Source organism: Colobus angolensis, unplaced genomic scaffold, assembly GCF_000951035.1.
Source record: "Colobus angolensis palliatus isolate OR3802 unplaced genomic scaffold, Cang.pa_1.0 Scaffold874, whole genome shotgun sequence".
NCBI classification, from domain to species: domain Eukaryota; kingdom Metazoa; phylum Chordata; class Mammalia; order Primates; family Cercopithecidae; genus Colobus; species Colobus angolensis.
Window position 1 is genome coordinate 47,117 of NW_012122643.1, and position 1,133 is coordinate 48,249.

A 1,133-nucleotide genomic window follows, 5' to 3' on the forward strand; every position below is an offset into this window, starting at 1 on the left:
CCAGCCCCATTGGGCTCGTGTCCACGTCCTGTGAATAGCCAGAGAGCCAAGTTGGAGAGCTGAGAGCTGAGAGTGAAAATGGAAAAAGTTGTCTCACTAAAGCAGGGGCTGCAAACTCGTGGCCTGTGGGCTGAATCCAGCCTGAACAGCATTTTGAAATTTGGGAAACTTCATGTAAAAATCTGACTTTCTGGTTTTCTTTTTTTAAAAAAATTTCCCCAAAATCCGGCAATACTGGATGCCAGTTTTCATAAGGCAGTAATTTGCTGAAGCTGAGTAGTGACCGCTCCCTTTAGATGGTTTGCCACAGTCCTCACCACTCTCTGTTGTATTGCCTTGTATGTGACTTCCTTCACTAGGTGTTGCTCATTTACACTTGCCCAATTTGAGTTTTAACCTTTTCGGAAAATCTTTGGGATCTACATAACATAGCTTTGGCTCCTCTGGCAGAGGGCAGCTTTGACGGTACCTCTTCACAGCCTCTGTGGTTATGGCATTCCAAGGGCATCGGTTTCCAGTGTACGGGCTTGGTGCCCATTCAGAGATGGCAATGGCTGCAGAAGCAGCATTCAGTGAGAGAGAGGCTTCTGTGCCCAGCAGTGACTATGTCAGAGGCATTGGAACCAGAGCAACTCCATATTGAATAGGGGTTAGGTAAAATAAGGCTAAGATCTGCTGACCTGCATTCCCAGTAAATTAAGGTATTCCTAATCACGAAATGAGATAGGAGGCTGGCATAAGGTACAGGTCATAAAGACCTTGCTGATAAAACAGGTTGCAGTAAAGAAGCTGGCCAAGACCCACCAAAACCAAGATGATGATGAGAAAAACCTCTGGTCAGCCTTACTGCTACACTCCCACCAGCCCCACGACAGTTTACATGTGCCATGGCGACATCAGGAAGTAATCCTATATGGTCTAAAAGGGAGAAGCATGAATAATTTACCCCTTGTTTAGCATATAATCAAGAAATAACCATGAAAATGGGCAACCAGCAGCTCTTAGGGCTGATCTGCTGATGAAATAGCCATTCTTTCATTCCCTTACTTTCTTAATAAACTTGCTTTCACTTTATGGACTGCCTCAAATTCCTTCTTGTGTGACATCCAAGAACCCTCCCTTGGGGCCTAGAA